General features: G+C 53.2%; 1 protein-coding gene across 1 annotated transcript in view; it reads right to left on the reverse strand.

Annotated features, from left to right (window-relative positions):
• SH3BP4 (SH3 domain binding protein 4) overlaps positions 1-17,044 on the reverse strand; it is a 33,024-nt gene extending 15,980 nt beyond the window's left edge. Inside the window, exon 1 of the mRNA XM_041465782.1 lies at positions 17,019-17,044. The gene's annotated coding sequence lies outside the window, so the exon portion shown is untranslated. The remainder of the gene's footprint in view (positions 1-17,018) is intronic.
• Between the last annotated feature and the right edge of the window lie 5,387 nt (positions 17,045-22,431).

The raw sequence follows: 22,431 nt of genomic DNA on the forward strand, positions 1-22,431 counted from the left end.
AGGAATTCCCTCCTTTTCCCATGCTTGTACTGACAGATCTTCAGGCAGGTGAAAAAACACAATGTCCTTGAAACTGGCACCATCAGCACAGCCCCACCCAGGTCCTCAGCAGCTCCTGCAAGGCTGGGATGGCTTTGGAAGCAGCTGGTGGCAAGGAACAGACTGATGACCTTGTGGCTCATCTCCTGGTGATCCAGGTCTCTTCCATGAGCCTTGCTGGAGGGGATGGGTGGGGAAGAGCTGGCTGCTGTTGAGATTTTCCCCTCAGAAGGCCGACCCAAGCATTCTCCAGGTGTGATGCCAGCCATGCCCAGTGATTCCTGACCCCGCTGCCTCCCTCTTATCTCCTCCTCCTCCTTCACCGCTTGCATTCGCCACGCCAACACTTTCATCTTCCAAAAAAAAAAAGAAAAAAACCCACCCAAGCCAAGCCAAGATAAAACCACCCCTTAAGACAACACCAAACACCAGCTCTTTGCACCAGAAAGAACAGCCTGGTGTGAACTCACACGTCCGTCCCAGCAGGAGCCTGCCAGGAGCCGCCAGGAACACAGCACACGGCGCTTTTTGTCCCTTTTCCAGCAAACAAGAAGGGACTTGTGGAAGCACGGGGACCTCCCATCCCTCCTGCAGCACCCTCACGTCCCAGGGGATTGCTCTGGAGCCCACTCCCACCATGTGATGTGGGAATGGCTGCACCCAACGCCCGGCCCCGTGCCACGCCGTGCCCTCCGCTCCCTGCCAAGCCCCACGGAAAAATCCTGCCCTCGAGCTCCAGCTTGGCTCAGCTCCTGCTGCCGGGCAAGGGCAAGCCAAGCACGGCCAGGCTGATGGAGAAGGGAGGGGAATGAAGGCAGTTTTGGCGGAGTGTGTGCTGCTGGTGCCTGGTGTCGGTCACGGCCTCCCTGCCGGGGATGTCGTCCTTCACAGGCAAAGCAGGAAGGACGGGAGAGCTTCCTTTTATAGCAGCCACTCTGGGGCACGAGTCCCCCTGGATATCCATCACCAGCTGAATGAGACTCAAATATAAGTTAGTCTTGAGGGTGGGAAAAGGGAGTTTTCCCTGCAGGACCTCCTGCTGCTGCCCAGCACTGATGCCATGGCAGAGGAGGGTCCTGGAGATGCAGGCACCGCCCTCGAGCACCTCAAAGCCCACCCCAAATGCCTGGAAATGGTGCTGGCATGGCAGAGGTTTAAAGAACCTGGAAATGCAGGAAGGTGCTGGAGGTGCTGCAGAGGGCAGGAACACCTGTGAGGTTCACAGGCCCACAAAAAAGCTTTTCCTGGGACAACAGCCCAGGTCCTCCTGCTCCGCAGCAACAAAACCACCACACACACACCCATCCTGATAACATGGGGAAGTAAAGAAAGCCAGACTTGCTTCCACGGTTCCACCACTACCACGGGCTGCAAGACAAGCCACCCCCTCCGGCATTCCCAAAACAACCAAGGCAGAGGGATGTCACCAGTGGGATGGTCTTCGGTGCAACGGATGGTGCCGGAACGCCGGCACGGAGAGCGTGGCGCTCCCCAGGAGCAGATTCCTGCATTCCACAGAGCCGGGTACAAACCCAGAGGTGCTGGCTGCCCAAACATCTCTTGGTGAGATCAAAGGAGACCACGGTGGGGACTGCTCTGCAGCCTTGCCTGGACCTCTTGCCCAGGGGAGGGCTTGGCCATTTCTGTCTCCACAATGTCCTGCAGCAAGGAACTGCACAGATGGGCTGGAAAGACAATGGGAAACTCATCTCCACCAGGAACAGGGTCTCATCTGATGTCCACCACCCCTCGTATCGAAGAGGCAGAGTTCAGTCCTGGTCCACCTGTCCCTGCTGTCTGCTCAGTGTTCTTCCAAAAGAAAAAACACTTCCTAATTCAGGCAGGGCACTCCCAAAGGTGTTCTGGCTTTTTAACAGGGAGCTGGGGATGGATGCTCCTCTGGTAGGGCAAGAGTTTAATCCAGACAAGTCCCATGGGCACCAACAAAACCATGAAAACCCAAAGCCACATCCAGTGCTGTGCTCCCAGAGGAGTTAAACATAAAAGCCATAAACTCAGGCTTTAAAACCCTTGGATGGAACAGGAGTCCAGGAGAGAACCGTCTTCCTCCATGCCCTCACAGCCCCTCCAAAGTCCTTCACAAGTCCAAGAGTTTGGCCAACAGCCAAAGCAAGACTGTCCCTGAAGGATGCTTAGGGCCAAAAGCATGGACCCAAGGTCTCTCAAAGCAGGGAAACTCAGATTTGAGCTGGATCAGGCAACAGCCCAAGCTCACACAGGCAATCAGTGGTAGAGGAGAAATGAAACCCAGATTTCCAGAGCCACAATAAGACACTTTTAAAGAAAAGATCCTGCCAGAATCATCAGGACAATGCACACAGACACCATGGTCACCCAGGAGATCTCAGGCCAACACCCACAAAGCCCAGAGTAAGAGAAACCCTGGAAGTCAAAAGGAGGGGAAACACTTCCCACCTCTGTGGGTGCTGCAAGAACCATCTCATGATCACCCAAGAGGGGCCACTCAGCCCCCCCAAACCAACCAGACCCACAGAAGCTCAAAGGCAGAAGGCACTAATTGAGAAAATCCCGGAGCGGCTCGCTATCTTCCCACCCTCCAGCCGCAGTCCCGGTAGCTTCCCCTTCCTCAGATAATTTGGATGCTAATTTGGCCTTCAAGAGCTGTCAAAACCCAAAGTCCCTGACCTGCTGAGCTTCCCCAAGAGGAGATGATGACAGAGCTTTAGCTGCATCGACATTCAGAGCCCTGTCCCCATCACCCTTCACTGATTCTGCCCTTGCCTGACGGAGAGGAGCTGCTGCAATGCCACGTGTTCTCCTTGTTCCTGGCTGGAAAACCAGTCCCACCAGCGTGACCAGAGAAGGGCAGGCACAAGAAAGTCACTCCTGCTGCTGGCTGGACAGGCTGCCACCACAGCTGGTGCAGAGAGGACAACACAAAGCTCCAGAGATGAGCTGCAGACCGCCAGAGACAAGGCAGCTCCCAGCAGGTCCTCACAGACAGCTCCATGCAGCTCTCCCAGCCCAAGTACTCCACCAAGATCCATCTCCAAGTATCCTCAGTCAGGAGGTTCATTTTTGGGAAAAACAAAGGGTTTTGTTCCCAGCTTGCCACCTGGACACCAAGCAATGAGGAATGAAACCTCTCTGGATTCCAAGAACTTGCTCAAGCTGGGGCAAAACCACCCCCTTGGCTTAATTTTCTAGCACACCTTCCTGATTAATCCATCACTGATCTGCTGCTGGATTACAGGACACCCCCAGCTATGCTGAAAATGCTGATAGGAGCCAAAAACCTCCTTTCTTTCCTCTCTTTGAGCAGAAACAAAACGAATCAGCACATTGCAAAGAATTCCCTCAAAACAGCAGGGTTTTTTAAGCTCCTCTTTGATAAACATTCCCAAACGAGATTGCCCAGGACACCTGGGTTTAAGCAGCTTAACCCTTTGCTGGAGTTTCTGGTCTTCTCCTGGGAAGGAAAGATAGGGGTTGGCTGCATCATGGGATGCTCCATGCCTGATCCAATCTCACAAACCAGAGATTCCCATGTCAGAAAGAGGGCAGAGATACCTGGAGAGCAAACTCCCAGGTGACGATGCAAGTAGGAAGAGGATGTGGGGACAGATCAGAGAATCATGGAATGGTTTGGGCTTGGGAAAGACCTTAAAGTTTGTCTCATGGGCAAGGACACTTCCCACTATCCCAGGCTGCTCCAAGCCCCAGTGTCCAACCTGGCCTTGGACACTTCCAGGGATCCAGGGACAGCCACAGCTGCTCTGGGCAGTGCCAGGGCCTTGCCCTTCCCCTCTCAGGGAGGAATTTCTTCTTAATATCTGACCTAAACCAACCAAGCAGAGCCTGAATTAGGACATCTCAGCTTTGGTCTCACCTGCAAACCCAGGCAGCTGCAGACCCATCCCAGAAAGTGTTCCTGCCTCCATCCAGAGCAGACTTTGAACTCCACACCCGTTAGGTGAACACAAAGACCACATGGCTCATTTTAGGTGGTTTTCAGCAGCACAAGTCTTCGCTTTAATTTAGCTTAGAGCTTCTCCAGGGGTGGGAATGAGCTTTCCAGGTGCAGACACCTACCTGCGCCAGCCAGGAGGGTGCCTGAGATACACCAAAACCGGCTGCTGTTTATGCAACACAAGAGCAAACACCGCGCCTGCTTGTTTAATTAATTACCCCGAAATGAAAGCCCATCAGACTGCACAGACTCCGTGCAACCTGCAAATTAACTCAGCCTGGGGGTGAGGGAGGTCAGACAGCATCCAAGCAGTGGCTCCAAGCGTTTTCCACAGCATCAGGAGCACCGTGAAGGGGAAAAAAAACCCCAAAACAACACCACCCACCCCCACCTGTCAGAGCTCCGGGGTTTTGTTGTTTCAGCCTGGCCAGGTTAAGAGCTGCTCAGTCCCATCACCGTGGGTCAGATGGCTGATAAGAAACCAATTTCATCACTTTTAAGCCCCAAATGTTTATGGGCAGGCTCTATCTGCAAACAAAGGCACGCACTTTGAACTGCAGCTTTGCGTCAGTTTAAGAACGCGCGAGGCCGTGCTGGGATTAACGCAGCCCCAAAAAAAGCCAAAGCTCCCTCCCTGCAGCCTCCACCGTGTGTGATGGCAAAGCTGCTTCTCTGGGCCAGGACATAACCCCTGGCACAACATTTAGCCATTTTGGGGATAGATGCCCCTCTCATTTAGCAAGATGCTTTGGCGCAAAAATAGTAATTGATGCGAATCTGGCAAAAACCTTTGCTCAAAATTACTCTCCTTGCTGGACGGAGCAGGGTTGAATCTCAAACGCATTTTTTTGCAGCATTAGTCACCAGGCAAAATTAAAATGATACTTGAAAGTCATCCTAGAGCCACAGCAGGTTGTTCCCTGCTCAAGGCAGAGCTTTACAGCTTGAGTGGAGTCATTTCTACAGCTCTGCACTGCACTCGTAAGGACAAGACACCTCCCACATGTGCATCAGACACAGGAGCATCCCTTAAAAAAGGGACAACTCTGAGCCACCACAGAGGGAACATTTCCAGAGGACAAGTTATTTTCCCTCTGCTGGCCCCAAGAAGTCAGCCTCAGGCAAGGCTGGAAGGAGACAGACCTGCCCTGGCTTCTCCTTGCCCAAGAGGAACCTCAGAGCCTCCCTGCTGGAGCCCCAGAGCCATGTGCTCCCTTCATTCCCACAGAGATTTCACAGAATCCCAGAAATTCCCACTGAGACTTCACAGAACCCCAGAAGGGTTTGGGTTGGAAGGGACCTTAAAGCCTTTTTTTGCCCATCCATGGGCAAACAAACCTTCCACCAGACCAGGTTGCTCAATTCCCATCTGCGAGACAGCACAGAGCTAAATTTTGGGTGTTGGGAGCTTGAATGAGAGGTGAAGCGTTACCAGCTGTGATGAGGGGTGGTTTTGGGCCAACCAAGTGCCCAAATTAGAGGAAACAAGACAAAGCCACTGAGAGCCACACAGGGGATGCAGCAGACCCCAAAGCTTGTCCTCTGTCTCTACAAGAACACCTCTTTTCAAAAAGCAAGAACTAAACTGAGGTTTAAAAGCCCCACATGCTCAGGGACAGACTCCCTGGCTCTGCAGGCACATTCCCTGGGAGCAGCACAGAACCCCCTCCATTTATGGATTCCTGTGGAGAACAACTTCAATCCCACCACCAGCTCTGCTCAGCGGCTGCTCTGACAAGCACAGCGATGCGTTTTTAATTTCCAGACCCAAAACATGGGGCTGCAGGCAGCGGGCTCCTGGCTGGACAAGGCAAATCCATGGCACCAAACCTGCCCAGACAGCACTTCCTGTTCTCAGCATCTCCCACAGCAACATCAACATCCCAGATTTTTTTTTTTTCCCCTGTCAGGATGGAGCTCTTCCACACCTCATTGCTGGTCACATCCAGCAGACGTTGGTGCCGGTGATGGGACAGCCCTGCCAGGACAAGCAGCACTGACTGAAAGCAACCCTGAGGAAAAGACCAGGAATTCCAGGGAATGGGAGATGATTTACAAGGGCCAGGAGGGACAGGACAAGGGGGAATGGCTTTAAACTGACAGAGATGGGATACTGGGGAGGAATTGTTCCCTGGGAGGGTGAGGAAGCCCTGGCAGAGGCTGCCCAGAGAAGCTGTGGATGCCCCTGGATCCAAGGCCAGGCTGGATGGGGTTTGGAGAACATGGGATAGTGCAAAGTGTCCCTGCCCTGGAATGACGTGAGCGGCACCAAACCTGCCCAGACAGCACTTCCTGTTCTCAGCATCTCCCACAGCAACATCAACATCCCAGATTTTTTTTTTTTCCCCTGTCAGGATGGAGCTCTTCCACACCTCATTGCTGGTCACATCCAGCAGACGTTGGTGCCGGTGATGGGACAGCCCTGCCAGGACAAGCAGCACTGACTGAAAGCAACCCTGAGGAAAAGACCAGGAATTCCAGGGAATGGGAGATGATTTACAAGGGCCAGGAGGGACAGGACAAGGGGGAATGGCTTTAAACTGACAGAGATGGGATACTGGGGAGGAATTGTTCCCTGGGAGGGTGAGGAAGCCCTGGCAGAGGCTGCCCAGAGAAGCTGTGGCTGCCCCTGGATCCAAGGCCAGGCTGGATGGGGTTTGGAGAACATGGGATAGTGCAAAGTGTCCCTGCCCTGGAATGACGTGAGCTTTTAAGCCCCTTCCAACCCAAACCATTCCCTGATTCCAAGAAGGACACAAGCAAGAACTTTCCAGGAGCTGAGGATGCTCTCCAGCACACTACATGCAGCCTGCAGGACTTTGTAGGGTCAGGCTGGAATTAGACACGCTCCTGATGAGGAAAAAAACTCCCTAAATATCAAACCAATGCAGACGGACCTTTCTCTCTGTTTTTTTGGTTTTTTTTTTTTAATTAAAACTTGCTTGAAGTGCCACATAAAAGAAGTGAAATCCCAGGCACAGCTGACGCATCAGGAGAGATTTATATTTAGAAGAATGACTTAAGTACTCAATCAACAGGAAAAAAATGGGAACTTTTTCAGCAGGGTCCAGAAGGAGGAAAGAAAACCAAGAGGGAGACAGTCACCACCACCCATCATTCCTTAGGGCAACATCCACTGGCATTTTAGCCTCCCAATAAGCCACTTTTGCAGTGAATTCAGCTTTTTTTTTTTTTTTGCCATGCAGGATCCCAGTAAACAACATTTACAGCCAGAACACATGATGTGCATCATAAGACAACTGGCACCAGTATTATTTTTAAATACCATCAGCTCTGCTTTTAACAGGACGACGGGAAATGTGTTATTACCCGAGCATAAAACAAATATATTGAGGCGATTAAATAAAAAAAAAATAAAATAAAAAGCCATTCCCAAGTTTTGCAGAGTGAAGATGTAAAGAGAGATAAACCAGAGCAAAACATAATCCTTCACAATCTGCCATTCCTCCTGCTGCATTTATTCATTTGGGAGCTTTCAGTCCAAAAGTCAGAGCCCTGCTTAGCCGGATATCCGATCGTTTGCTGGGCCTCATCCCAAATTTCTCCAGCATTTCAAGGACACATTCTTCTAAGATCTATTTTTTTTTTTTTTTTTTTTGTGCAGGAAGGGGGATGAGGATTTTCTGGTGAAAGGCAAAAGTGAGGCAGAAGTGTTCACAGCCCTGTGGAGCGTGGGATTTCCATGGATAGGCTCAGACTTCTGCTCCCAAATGATTCCCATCCACAGAAGAAGAAAGGGATCAGGGAGATGCTGGGACTCTGCACACTTTTGGAGCTGAGGATGAGCTGGGAGCCCTCCAGGCAGGAGCACTGGATGCTCATCCCAAAGGAAGATGCTCTGCATCCTGGTAGCTCCCAGCAGCACCACCACCCCTGCCAGCACTCCCGCTGGGAATTACCCTGTGTCCCACTTCCACAAGCTCCATTGCCTGAAAGCAGGAATTACCTGCCCTTTCCCAGAGCAAAACACCTCCCCGCTTCCCTCCCCAAGCCAGGGGAGCAGCCGGTGCAGCATCGTCACTCTGCGATCACAATCCCTGAAAAATGAGGCCCAACAGCAAACATTCCCACACTGATTCATTTCCCCACCCCCACCAGGAGCCCTTTTGGAGTGATTTTAGAGCCCATTTTTGGAGACAGGGGCACCATGACTGCAGGCACCACGGTTTAACCTTCCGGCGGAGAAAAGCTGTGCCTCAGTTTCCCTGCGCCATTTTCCATCCAAACCCTCCAGGACACACGTTCCTCTCTTTTGCCTCAAGGATGCATCTCCACCTGCCAGGCACTCAGGTTCCCATCCCAGACAGGAAAACCAGCTTCCCTCGGGGTGCCTGTGTGGCCAGGCTTTAAATCAGAGCCCGGCACAGGGAGCTAAGGCCGGGATGGAAAGGTCACAGCGCAGACAGGGGGTTAAACCCTCCCCCTTCCCAAATCCCTGCTCCAGGGCCCCGCATTCCTCCGCTCAAACAGCCTGCAGGGCTTTCCTCTGCTCACTCTTTCCATGCCTGGCTATGTCCTGGATGTGGTGGATGTTTCAGGAGCTCCTGCTCTGCCCTGGGAGGAGCCGCAGGGATGTCCCGTGGCAGGACCAGGTGCACAGCCATGGAATGCTCTGGGCTGGAAACACCTCAAAGTCCATCTCATTCCCACGGGCAGGGACACCTTTGCACTGTCCCAGGTTTCTCCAAGCCCCATCCAACCTCTCCTTGGACACTTCCAGGGATCCAGGGGCGGCCAGAGCTGCTCTGGGTGCCAGGGCCTGCCCACCTTCCCAGAGAACAATTCCTTCCAAATATCCCTGCCCTCTAAACCTGGGAGTTCAAAGCAATTCCCCCTTGTCCTGGCACTCCACGCCCTTGTCAAACACCTCCCATGGCAGGTCCAGGAGCAGGGATGCTCTGGAGAGCACAGCATAATCCATGGGGATCTGGATGAGTCCCTGTGTCCTCTCCATCACCGTCACCAGGGTGGAGCTCCTGCAACCTCATTCCAGGGATCTCATCAGGCTCTGCAGGAGCCCAGATGGACCATCTGGCTAATTGAGTTAATTAAAGCGTTTTTCAGCAGCGATTAACTTTCAGGCAGCTCTCCCTGGGGAGCAGGGGCCACAGCTCGGGAGCAGCAGGAGAGATGGAAAAAATTACTTGGAAGTACTGATGGCACCGAGCTGCTCCTCTGCAGCACTGGCTGGCTCCAACAACTCCCAGGGAGGAAAACCAACCCCAAATCCCCCAAAACTTCACTTATTTGCAGGATGTAAAGAGCCAGGCAGGGGAGGAGAGCACCACAGCGATGTCCCCATCCCAGAGCATCCTTCCCAGGCAACTCTTGGAATTCTGAGGGCAGCATTGGCAGCACAGGGGCTCTGCTTTGCTGACGAGGTAATTGCCACTCTCCCGGGATAACAAACACCTTGTCCATGGTCCATTCCCAGAAAACCAAGGAAAACACTTCCAAAGACTCCAGGAAAGCCTTGTGTTGTGGTCTCACTCCCTGCTAAGCTCAGCTGCTGAAAGGAGACGCTTTCTAGGAAGCTGGTATCAAAAAAAAAAAAAAAAAAGACAAAAACCACCCACAAAATAATCCCTCCCAGTGCTGGATGCCAGGTTTTCCTCCCCTTTCCCCAAAAAACCCACTTGTCCCATCTGAGCAACCACAGGATGCATCCCTGCAGAGGTACCACTCCTGGGGAGGCTGCTCCAGGGAACCTGCAGCCACAGGGAAGGAGGAGCTGGAGCAAGGGAGGACAAGCTGTGGGATGCACCCCTCCCTTCTCCTCCTTCCTTTTTGTGGGATGCACTTGGGCATCTTCTCTTTCATTTTCTGGGATGCACCCCCTCCTGCTTCCCCTTTTTTGTGGGATTTACTCACATCTCCTCCTTTTGAGGGATACCCTCATCTCCTCATGCTTTTTTTTTTTTTTTTTTTTTTTTTGTGGGGCACACTCACACAGCTCCTCTTTTTTCCAGGACACAAACCCTCTTCCTTCTGTGGGATGCACCAGCACAGCTCTTTTTATCCTGGATCTACCCACACATCTGCTCCTCCAGCTTTTTTTTGGGACGCACTCATGCATCTCCTCCTCCTTTTGTGCAGGATGCACTCCCCACCTCCTCCTTTTTCTGGGATGCACCCCTACCTCCTCCTCCTTTTTTTTTTGCAGGATACACTCACACTGGTCCTGCTTTTATGGGATGGACTCACGGATCTCTTTTTTTCAGCATGCACCCAAGCATCTCTTTTTTTTCCTACCCTCAAACCTTATCCTTTGCAAGGACCAGTTGCTCCCAGGCCCATTGGGAACTATTCCCTGCACTTCCTCAAGGATTCCAACAGCTCAACCTGCCCCAAAGGTGGATCCACACGCACCCAAAAACCCCCCTCGCAGAGGATGTTCATGGCAAAATAAGCAGGGGGTGGTGGGATTTGGGACAGAGAGCAGAGCGACTCCCCAGGCTGGCTTTCCAAGCAGGCTGCCGCCTGGGAAACGCTTCCCAGAGCAACCCCACCCCGGGAGCCCTAATCTGATGGCAGGTTTTCAATGGAGCAGCCAGGATGGGGAGGGAGAGAGGCTGGAGAGGGGGGAAAGAAAGCAAGGAAATGCCTCTGAGGTGAGGAGGTTTTTTTCTCCGGCCGGGGACGCCTTGTTTTGTTTGCCTGCCTCCAGCGCTGCCATTTTCCGGAAGCCGGAGCGCTCGCAGAAAAATGGGAAGTTTCTCTTTGTTTAATTTTAGCCGTGGCAGCCTCTGCACTGAGGGACCCAGCAGAGCTCCCCTGGCTGCTCTGGGAACGGATGTGAGCCAAGAGGACGGAGCAGCAGCAGGGAATGAGGCAGGAATTAGGAATTTCACATCAGACACGGCCCGGGCTGCAGCGCGCTCAGTCCCAGAGGTGTGTGAGACTGGGGAGGCTTTGGGCTGAACTCCCCGTGTGAACACTGCATCCATCACTCCAGCTCCTGGGGTTTTTCCTGCCCTCTTTCTCCACACTTTGCCTGTGGAAGTGTTTTTAGGGGGATAACCTGAGCACCTTCCCCCACCACACCAAACAGAACGATGGATGCCGCACCCAAGCCCTGGACACACTGAGAAGTCCAACCAAACCCACTCTTGGACTTATCCCAGATTCATAACTCAGGGTGGAAAAGACCTTTGGGATCACAGCTTCCAGCAGCAGTGCCCATAGAACACCTCCTGCCCTGCTCCTCTGCACTGACCCATTGTTCAGTCCCAAAAAAGACTTTTTCTCCCTGTTCCTAAGGAAACAGCCAGCATTGCTCAAACGAGGTCACACACCACGCCGACCCTGCCCCCCAAAAACGACCTGGAACACTTTCTGGGGATGACCTAAAGCCCTTGATCCAGACGGAGTGGCCAGGCAGGGCAGGAGAAGGGCAGCAGCTGGATTTACCCCTGGAGAGAGGGAAGCGGGGAGCTTGAGCATCACGGGATGAGCTGAGCAAGGCAGCCCCAGGGCCCCACAGCAGAGCCAGGAGTCTCTGCTGGCTCAAGATTTTCTGGAGTCAGCTGGAAAATATCTGGTTTGGCTCCATGGCAGTGACTTCCTCTCTCAAAAATGATGGGATGGTCCCCAGGGCGACCCTCCCATGGGGCAGGAGAGGAAGCAACTCCAGAGAATGAACAGTGAAAAGGAAAGGCTTTCACATCATCGTTATTATTAATTATTAAAGCTTTCCCCACCATTTAACGGGACTGCAAACCAGATGTGCATCACCACCCCTCCAATTTACACAAAAACAGCCAGATGATGAAAAGTCACCCAACCCCAGAATGGTTTGGGTTGGCAGGGACCTTAAAGCCCATCCCATTCCATGCCCTGCCATGGGCAGGGACACCTTCCACTGTCCCAGGGTACCCCAAGCCCCAATGTCCAACCTGGCCTGGGACACTTCCAGGGATCCAGGGGCAGCCACAGCTGCTCTGGGAAAACTGTGCCAGCACCTCACAGGGAAGAATTCCTTCCTAATATCCCATCGAAACCAACTCTCTTTCATTTTGAAGAAACACTGGAGCAATTACAAAACAAGTGGCTGGGCCACCTTCCACCTCTGTATTTTCACATACAGAGGTTTGAGGCTACGAATTTATTCTCCCAAAATGAAAGAAACTGGGTATTAAGGAGGAACTGGGAAAGTCCCTGCCCACTGGAAGAGAGTGGAATGGGATGAGCTTTAAGGTCCCCTCCATCCCAAACCAGTCTGGGACTCTGCGATGATCCTACAAACAGGAGATGGGATGTGCCATCTTCCCACAGCTGGCTTTGGCACAACCTCTCTCCTGGGAGCAGGAACACCCACTCAGGTAGGAAAAAGCAGGAACACTTTTTTAGCCCCAGGAGCTGGGGAATGAGAGCATGACTCTCCCATTGATATGCCAGCTGGGAATGGGAACGGCTCCCGGTACAGAAAATAACCCCCTGCACAAATCCACACAGAACCAGCAGGTTAAAAATAGAAATTTCCCATGGGCTCAAGAGGTTCCCAGTGGAGGGGCACAGCCTGGCCATCAAAGAATGGGATTAAAGCCAGGAAGTTCTGCTTGTGGCACACTGGATGATTCCTCCCAAAAACATGGGACCCACCCAAAATACCAGCAGAGGGACAAAAATCCAACCCAGGGGCACCACGAAGAGTTGGAAGTTTTATGGTCTGCTCTTTGATCCATGAAAAACTGAAACACCTGGACCTGCAGCCCCCCTGAGGCAGCAGAGGGATTTCATGTGCATTCCTGCATTCCCTGCTGCTGTGAGCCATCCACACACCCCTATCCAGACTCCCTCACTTCAGGAGCTCACAGGAACAGAAATACACAGAAATCACTCCAAGGACCACCAGGAGAAATTAAGGACCCCAGGCTGCAAGGAGGAGCACAAAGAGGGGGGAGATGCCACAGGTACCCTCAAAAATTATCCTTCAATCTGGATGGTTGTGGTGTTAATGGAACTGGGGCATCACTTGAGCACTAAAAACCACATCTGAGCTGCTGGGAGCAAGTTTTGTTTGGGAAGCAAAGGGACTTGTCAGGACACGCACGTGCCAAAGCTGCAGGTCCTGCAAGAGCCTTCTCCTTTGCCCCCTTCCTGAAACCCCAGGCATTACTTATGGCCACAGAGCCAGCTGGGGCTGCAAACCCTTCTGAACGCAACAAACCCTGCAGCCTCAGCACTTCCAGCACAGCTGCCCTGGTGTCCCCACAGGCTGGTGACACCAACCCTTCAGCTCCTCCAGGGACGGGGCTCAGCCCCACCACCTCCACCAGGAGCAGCCCAGGCTTTCTCCTGCCCCTCCAGCCTCTGCTTCCCAGTGCATCGGTGGGATTTTCCCTGTGCCAGGGCTGGCACAGCCACGTGCTCCCTGCCCCAGCCAAGGCTGGCACGGCGCTGCCGAGGCCCCCAGACAATGCCAGCCCTGTGCCCAAGCCCTGGGCAGGGTTAATGCAGGCATTGCTGGCCAGGAGGGAGCCCAGGGAAGCAGCTCCTGCTGAGGGAAGCGATGGGGGATGAGTTCTGTGCTTTTAAACCTCGCTCTGTAGATTTTGGGGAGCAGCGTGGATGGATCCTGAGCTGGTGCTGGCAGTGGAGATGGCTCCTGCATCCTGGCAGGGCACTGTCCAGAGGGCAGGGGAGCCCCACACTCTGCTCTCCATGAACACCTCGCTGCAGCCATCAGAAATCCGAGAATAGCTTGGGTTGGAAGGGACTTCAAAGCTCACCCCATTTTGCCCCCTGCCATGGGCAGGGACACCTTCCACTGTCCCAGGCTGCTCCAAGCCCCAGTGTCCAACGTGGCCTGAGACACTTCCAGGGATCCAGGGGCAGCCACAGCTTGTCTAAAAACTGTGCCAGCACCTCCCAGGGCAGAATTCCTTCCCAATATCCCATCCATCCCTGCCCTCTGGCAGTGGAAGCCATTCCCTGTGTCCTGTCCCTCCATCCCTCGTCCTCAGTCCCTCTCCAGCTCTCCTGGAGCCCCTTTAGGCACTGCAAGGGGTTTTGAGGTGTCCCTGGAGCCTTCTCCTCTCCAGGTGAGCACCCCCAGCTCTCCCAGCCTGGCTCCAGAGCAGAGATTCCCAGTTGCTAAGATATCCCAGTTAATAGGCAGAAACACATTTCCCAGTGGGTTGATCCCTTGTTTCAAAGCTAACTCATCACCGGTCACTGGGGAAGTCAACATTTGGCTACAAAACTTTCCTGGGTGTTGCCATCCCCTGCTCCCTGTGGCCAGGGACAGCATCCAAGGAAATGGCTGGAGCTGTGTCAGAGGGGGTTTAGGTTGGATTTTAAGAAAAGGTTCTTCCCCCAGAGAGTGCTGGCACTGCCCAGACTCCCCCCAGGGAAAGGGCACAGCCTCAGGCTGCCAGAGCCCAAGGAACATTTGGAAAATGCTCTCAGGGGTGCACAGGGTGGGATTGTTGGGCTGTCTGTGCAGGGCCAGGGCTTGGACTGGACGATCCCTGTGGGTTCCTCCCAGCTCAGGAAATTCCATGATTCTATAAAAACCCATCCCACCTCCTCACTACCTCCCGTGGAGCCTTCGGGCCAGCCCGCAAAGCTCAGGTGCTTTCAGGATGGATTTTGGGCAGGAAAGAAAAGGCAGGTGCCAAACCTGAGGTGAGGTTATTTGCATTCACTCCTGTGCCAGCTGCCAGCAGAAATCCACCCGTGGAGCCAGGAGGGGTCACAGCTCTCAGGCCCCCTGGAAACAAGGAGACTGTGGAGGATGCAAATTCCCCTGCACGTCTCCCTCTGCACAGACAGCCCCGGCCACAAAAAGCCTCTTGCCACATGTAAATGCTTTACCCATTAAAAAAAAACAACAACAAAACACACACAGTGTCTAAACCACCTCCTTACCATCCACACAAGCTCTTGCGAGCAACCCCACCAGGCTAAAATAAATATTTTAGCTTTGCAAATAGTTTTCCTCTCATTAAAAGGCAAACATAATTAGGATGTCGAGCGCCGGCTGCAATCACTCCACGCTGCTCGGGCTCTGGTTGATTAAAAGTAACGAAGCTGCTATTTTTGAAAAGCACATTCCCTTCCACAGCCTGAACGGGGTTATTTTGGAAATAGAGAGCCATGGAAAGCTGGCATCTCTGCCTGCAAAATTCCCCAGCCAGGAGGGGATGCGCTCAGTGGGTCCGTGGGAGGGGGGGTCGTGAGAAAAGTGGGAATTCTTTTACTGTGAGTGACCAGGGGGGTGAAGCTCATTGTGGGAAGAACATGGAGACCCTGGAAGGCTGAGGGAATCATCAGGGAATCATGATGGTTTGGGTTGGAAGGGACCTCAAAGTTCACCTCACGGGCAGGGACACCTTCCAGCAGACCAGGGCTGCTCCAAAGCTTCCAGGGATGGGACAGCCCCAGCTCGACAGGGCAAGGTGCTCCAGAGAAAAGGACAAAAGAAGGAAAAAGCAGAACAGGAGAGAAGAGCTGCCACCAGAGATGCTCGTACCCCCTCTGCAGGGTCTGGTACCAACACAGCTGCACAGGAGCAAGAGCCAGGAGGAGACATGAACGTTCCGAGGATCCCAGAATTATTTAGGTTGGAAAAGTTCTCTGAAAGCTTCAAGCCCAAGCACTAACCCAGCTGCCAAACCCAGCACTGATCCCTGTCACACCTACAAGCCATCCCAGGAGGATGCTATTCTCATTACCAGTAATTTTTTCTACTTTAAGGCAAATTTAAACATCCCGCTGGTGCAGTCAGGCAGGAGGAAACCAAGGATGGATCCTTATTCCAGAGCCTCCGCATCCAGACAGAGCTGCCAACACAACACAGCCCCCACTCCAACTCCTACCCAAGCTGCTGCTCCACTCAGCATTATTAACTTGTAATGTATATATTAATTAACAGCCAAAACTTAATCACTGCAAATCTCAGGGAGCATCAACCAGCAAGGACAGGGAGTGATAGGCATCCCAGAGCTGGGAATTTGCATCTGCCGGATCCCACATCCCACTGGGCTTTGGGCTTTGATGCAACATGGTTTAATTTAGGCACAGAACAACCTCCCAGTCACTGCTGTCCCCCTTTGTACCCAAGTTATGCCGAGCCTAAGCAACATCCACTTAGGCTGAACAGCCAGGGATCCCAAAAAATCGCTGTTCCCGGGAGCCCTAGGCTGCAGCGCAGCGCACACCTGCACAACTCCACCTCTCCCACCCAGCATCGGCTGGAAAACCGAGCCCTGCGCGGCATCCCTGGCTCCCAAAGCATCCCCCACAGCCAGCGGGGAGCAGAGAGGCCAGCGGGCCCTCGGCGAGCTGGGAAAACCCTCCAGGAAAACGCACGCCAGGCACAGCCGCTGGAATGCGGCTCAAAGCAGCCCCGAACTCTCCGGAGCGTCCCAGCTGGGACAGTCACACAGAGCCACACACGCAGGGACACAGTCACAAACACACAGGGACACACAGGGACACAGTCACACACACACAGGGGACACGCTACACACGCAGGGACACAGTCACAAACACACAGGGACACAGTCACACACACAGGGACACAGACACAGGGACACAGTCACACACGCAGGGGACATGTGGCACGCACAGTCACCCAGGACACACGCACAAAGTGGCGCACAGAGGACACAGCCACACACTCGGACACCAACAGGACACACACACGCAGTGCCAGCCCCACGGAGGACACTCAGAGTGTCACACACACACACACGCAGTGTCACACTGCCGCACGCGGACACGCGACACTTGTACACAGCCACACACACACGCACAGAGGGCACTTTACACACGGTCACAAGCACACACACGGTGTCACACACGGTGTCACACACACACGGACACTCGCACTCACACTCTCGCTCTCCCCAGCCGCCTCCCCGCGCTCCGCCGCCCGCTCAGCCCCGACCCTCCGCCGCCCTCCCGCCGCTACAAACTTTTCCCCGGCGGCCCCGGGAGCCCGCGGGGAGCCGCTCCCAGCGCCGGGAGCCCCCGGGCTCGCCCGGCTCCCGGCTCTCACCTGCGCCCGCTCCGACACCGGNGGGGGGAGGGGGGGAGGAGGAGGGGAGATGCTCGTGTAAAACACGTGGGGAGGGGAGAAGGACGGGAAAACCGGCATGGGGGAGTGGGTGGTGGGTGGGAGCGGCCTTGTGCAAGGGGCGAGTGCGAGCCACGCCCAGCCGGCCCGCTCGCACCCGTGCTGGTGACGCTCAGACCTTGCTGGCTGGGCAGATGAGGGGTTTATTCCCCCCGCCCCCCCCCACCTTTTTTTGGCCGTTTTTGTCAAGGAAGCGAAGCTGCGAAATCCTGGTAAAGCAGAAATCCCGTCCCTGTTGCTCTCGCAGGGTGGGAAAGGCAGGGGCAACACGGAGGAAAACGCTGAACTCTGGTTTCTGGAGTTGACCACAGTCAGAGTGCGGATTCCAAGCTTCCCACAGCACCTAACGCTGGAAAAAGGGGGTTGTGCTCCCTAAAAATCCCATAGACTGAGGGAGCATCCCGCCCTGCGGTTGTGCTGCCTGGCTGGGATGCAGGGTTAGGAAATGGGCTACCAGGAGCATCAACCAGCAGGACAGGCATGGATACAAAGTGCGCCCAGAGATGGTGGCCACCAACAGCCCCACGGTGGCCATCTCCGCTTGGAACACCCTTTGGAAAAGCAGCTGAGCGAGAAATATTGGAGCAGATGGGTCTGGGCTACTCGAGCCACTGCTCTTCCCACCCCCTCCTTGTTTTTTCCTGGGTTTAATCGGGATCTGATGATTAAATTTCCTCTTCCTGGTGCTCGCTCCTCCTGCGCCCAGCACGGCAGAAGGAGACGGGACAAAAGTGGGGTGGCTGCGAGTCCTTGTGTGGCCAGACCCCATCCCGGGGGTCAGCTGGGACTTCCCAGCCTCATCCCAGCTTTTTCCTGGCTCCCCAAAAGAAGCCACACAGAACCACTTCAAAGCACCCTTGGGAGCTCTTTTCTGCAGTTATTTTGGGAGCTTTGGGGTTTCTCCATGGGGAGCTCCCTGCAGCCGGCTAACCCGGTTCTCTGGCTGCAACAGGGCACCTCCATCCTGTTTTGCCAGTGGAAAACACTGGGATGGCACCTGAGATGCAGCTGGGCTGGGTGCTGGCCCCATCCATGCCTTGGCACCGAGCCTGGGGTGCTCCTGTCCTTCTGCTCCTGCAGAACTCTTCTTAACATCAGTGTCTGAGTTGCTGGTTTATTCCTCTTTTCCATCTCTGGTGTGATTTCCCATCTTTTGGGTACTGGAAAGTCCAAATTTATTCCTGTCTTGGGCTGGCACCTTGAGTGGCTTTGGGGATAAAAATGTCTTTTCCAATGGGCAGGAGGAGGTGTACAAGAATCTGCGGTTCCAGCTCAGCATCCTCTTGATCCCTTGGGAAAAAAAACACATCTCCAGGTGCCAAAACCGTACTTAGACTCCATTAAAAATCAGCAATTTGTGGGTGACAACAGTTCCTTATCCTGGGAGCAGCTTTCCCAGCGCTCAGGATGTGCCTTGGGCACGTTGCTGGTGCCGAGCCTGGGATGGAGGGATGAGCATTCCACCTGCACCCATCCCTCTCTGTTTTCTGAGAGGTTTGCAGTGCCCAGGAGCAGCTCAGAGCAAGGCAGCAATAGCAGGGAGCAATCAGCCCTGGACAGAATGCCCTAAGGAGGCCAGGCTTTTCTGTGGTGCTGGGATTCCATCTTGCAGGAATTCCACGGTAAAGTTCATTTCTCCACGCGTTCCGTTCTGTGGTGTTTCTCAGGCACAAATCTGGGTGGAAATTGTTGGCATGACATTTCTTAGGAACAGGGCTGGTCCAGGATGACATTCCCCTGGGTCAGGTGTGTGAGTGTAGACAGCTTTTTTTGGGAAGAGAGCAGCCCCTTTCTGCTCTGATGCTGCCTTGGGAATTGTGGACAGGAGCTGGGCATCCCAACCTGGGTCTGATGAGCCCCAAACTCAGCCACACCAATCCCCTCTCCAGGGCTGGAGCATGGATCCTCCTCAGCAGGAGGATCACGGAATCACAAATCCATGGGATGGTTTAGAGCCCATCTCATTCCAACCCCTGCAGGGGCAGGGATGCTCTCACAGACACAGCAGCAGCTCAGCCATGAACCCTGAGCTCCCAAAACCTCCCAGAAGGGAGCGTTCCCAAACCTGAACCTGTTCAAATCCACTTCCATGTGGATTCCCAAGCTCTGTGTTTGTTGCTTACAGCCACAGGGAGCGTTTTTCCTGTGATCCTGCAGCTTTGGTGGGAATCCAGTGAATCCCTGAGCCTGGGTCACGCTCAGGATGGCTTTCTGGAGCTGGGGGAGCACGTGCCTGGCTGCCAAGGTACATTTAATAACTCTGGGTTAGTGCAGCACTCCGAGCAAACCCCCCAGGGCGAGCTCTTCCCAAGCCAATCTTCCCCTTGCTGCGAATTAATTACAGCCCTGATGGTTAATGAGCAAGGAGAGGGATGACTGGCAGGGTTTTGTGGTGTGACTCCACCACGGGGTGGTTAATGCAACACACTCGGGGTTACTATTTGTGGTAGTTTTTGGGGTCCCCGTCGAAGGAAGGAAATTGATGAATTTGACTCTATGTTCTTAGAAGGTTAATTTATTATTTTATGATATTATAATATTAAAGAATGCTATACTAAACTATGCTAAAGAATTTTTTAAAAATATAAACAGAAAATTACAAGAAATAATAATAATAATAAAACTTGTGACTCTCTTTTCTAGAGCCCTGACACAGCTAGCTGTGATTGGTCATTAAGTAAAAACAACTTACATGAAACCAATCAAACAACTACCTGTTAAATAAACAATTTCCAAACCACATTCCAAAACAACAAAACACAAAAAAACACCCCAATCAGATAATTATTGTTTTCATTTTTCTCTGAAGCTTCTCAGCTTCCCAAGAGAAAAAATCCTAACAAAAAAATTTTGCAAAAAATACAACAATAACAGGGTTTGATGTCCCTCTTCTCCTGTGGAAGCTGAGTTATTGACTCCTTCCCGGGAAGCAGCAGCAGCTCTTTGTTTGCATCCCGAGGCAGGGATGGAGGCTCTGGAGCGTTGCTGCCACTGGCAGCGCTTCCAGGTGTTTGCTCAAAGGTACTCGGGGTTTAGGAGCTGGATGGAGCCAATAAATTCCAACAAGATTTATTCTGTAGGTATAACATTCCTGCTTCAAAGCCAATTACGCACAGAAGTGCCTCGTAAACGAGGCTTGCTGCATTTGGAACTGGCAAACAAACCCTCTGCCAGGCTCCCCACATGGATTATTTCTGCTTCCTTTTTGGAATTCTGTTATACCAGGCTGGAATTAAAGCAGGGTGGATTTTCTCCACCTGTCTCCACAGGCATCCACCTGAATTCCTCCTGTAGCTGGGAGTCTGGAGGGTTTGTTCCCATTCCATCCATGGCAGTGGCTGAAGGCAGCAATTCCCTACATGATATTGGCAAGCCTGGCCTCTGCTTTTACCAGAGGGCAGGGATGGATGGGATATTGGGAAGAAATCTTTCCCTGGGAGGGTGGGCAGGCCCTGGCACAGGGTGCCCAGAGCAGCTGTGACTGCCCCTGGATCCCTGGCAGTGCCCAAGGCCAGGTTGGACACAGGGACAGTGGAAGGTGTCCCTGCCCATGGCAGGGGTGGGATGAGCTTGAAGGTCCCATTCCAACCCAATCCATTCCATGGTTCATAAATCTGTGGCTATGTTGGTGCCAGAGGGGAGGGAAAGCTGTGGGAAGGGGGGCTGATATCACCTGTGATCTCCCCTAGAAGGGGTTTGTGAGGTGACACCTGGCCAGGTAACAACCACTTCCTGCTAATAACAGGGATTAGTTTTTTAAGCCTGATGAGGACGTGCACAGAGCAAAGGACAGAGCTTCCGGAGAGGCTTTTAATATCTCTGCCTGCCTGACATCAGCTGAGGGAGGGAATGGACAAAGGACAGCAAAGAGGTGGAAGAGCTGCAGGGACAGGTCTTGAACCTTCTCTGCTCCTCAGGGCAAATCCTGCAGTGTCCTTCCCCGCTGCCCTCACCTCTGCACGCAGATCCTGCCCCCATCACACCCCTCATCCCTGCCAGGGTACAAATCCCACCCTGTCCTGTGGGAAGGAATGGGTTTTGGAGAGCTTTGCACCAACCTCCCTCCCCCTGGAAGGCTACTCCACATGGCACAGTCCTTTATTAAAATGAAAATCCTTCATTAAAACAAAATCCTAGAATTCTAGAATGGTTTGGGTGGGAAGGAGCCTCAAAGCCCATCCCATTCCAACCCCTGCCACAGGCAGGGACACCATCCACTATCCCAGGGTGCTCCAAGCTCCATCCAGCCTGGCCTTGGACACTCCCAGGGATCCTGATGCTCTGGGCACCCTGTGCCAGGGCCTCAACACCACCCCAGGGAAGGATTTCTTCCCAATATCCCATCCATCCCTGCCCTCTGGCAGTGGGAAGCCATTCCCTTTGTCCTGTCCCTCCAGGCCTTTGTTCAAAGCCCCTCTCCAGCTTTCTTGGAGCCTCTTTAGGTATTTTTTTTGGTAACCAAAATCCTTCCTTTTAAGCCACCATCCCCAGTAAATCACCCAGTTCCTTTTTCCTTCGCCCTTCAGAAGCCAAGGAATCCCTGTCCTCACCTCCCACGCTCACAGCAGCAGGACCCACAACCCACAAGTTAACTCTGCCCTTCCCCTTCTTCCCTTTCTTCCCCAAGTCCCATCAAACAAAATAAAACAGCTTTTGTTCCCGCTGGAGGTTCTCCTGGCAACAGAACCACGGAAGCTGCAAAAAGAAAAAAAAAAAACAACAAAAAAAAAATTCCCAGCCTCAATGACAGCTCTATCTAAAACCAACCACCAGGATGAGGCTGTTTCATCATCGTTAGGGAATAATGGGAACAGGGCAATCATTGCTGCTTATGAAGCCTTCCCAGATGGATAAATATCCCTGGCTAGCAGAGGGGCCATGCAAAGGGGGATACAGTTGTTGGTGCATCCTTGTGAATCTCAACATGAGAGTGAGATGGCTCCAGCCTCCTCCCTCCGTGCACCAACAGATTCCAGATTGTGGGATTTCTACAGTCAGGCTCCAGCAGATTTGTCTGGGCCTGGAAAAGGCCCAGGGCTTGCAGGAGGGAGTCAGAGGAGCAGAAAGTCCTGTTTTTCAGCCAAGAATACTTTTGTCTTTAGCTAAACACCCTCTAGGCTGCCTTTCCCTGCCCCTCAGAGGCTCGGAGCATCCCTTACTCCCCCTCTTTCGGGCTGCTGATTCCCAAATTTTCCCTCCACATCTAAAGATTCTCTGGGGCAAAGGCATGGGGAGCAAGAGCCATTTAGTGGTGCTGCCAAGGGGTGCACTTTTATTTATTATGATCATTTATTCCCTTCCCTCTGATCACTGCCAGAGCCCTTCCACTTCCCAG

This window comes from Pyrgilauda ruficollis, unplaced genomic scaffold, assembly GCF_017590135.1.
Source record: "Pyrgilauda ruficollis isolate IOZ18807 unplaced genomic scaffold, ASM1759013v1 scaffold191, whole genome shotgun sequence".
Classification (NCBI taxonomy): domain Eukaryota; kingdom Metazoa; phylum Chordata; class Aves; order Passeriformes; family Passeridae; genus Pyrgilauda; species Pyrgilauda ruficollis.